Below are 461 nucleotides of genomic sequence, written 5' to 3' on the forward strand. Positions count from 1 at the left end.
GCTCTCTGGAAGGCTCTCTCCTGTGCACTGTCCACCATGGCCCGTGGAAGAGGATCTTAGGGAAGAGATTCCCTTCCAGAGGCTGCATTCACCCTGTAGCAGCCCATTTCCTGTTAGTGTGGGCCAGAGTCTGCTCACCTTAGGAGCTGAGCAGTTACAGGCGTACATTTGAATGCCAAGCTGGGCTTTCTCTGGTAGTTCAAGTTGCTTTAAACTATCTGTTCATAATCTTGGCTAATACTGATCTTGTACCTAACACATTTATTGAGTGTTTTCTATGTTCAGGCACTCTTCTAAGCTCTTTATATGTATTATCTTCACTAAATCTTCAAAAGAACCACATAGGTAGATACTACTACTATCTCCTTTTCTTTTTCTATATATATATATATTTTTTTTTTGTAGCGGAGATGGAGGCAGAGAGAAGTTAAATAACTTGCCCCAAATCAAAATCACACAGC

Source organism: Pteropus medius, unplaced genomic scaffold, assembly GCF_902729225.1.
Source record: "Pteropus medius unplaced genomic scaffold, Ma_sr-lr_union100, whole genome shotgun sequence".
Classification (NCBI taxonomy): Eukaryota; Metazoa; Chordata; class Mammalia; order Chiroptera; family Pteropodidae; genus Pteropus; species Pteropus medius.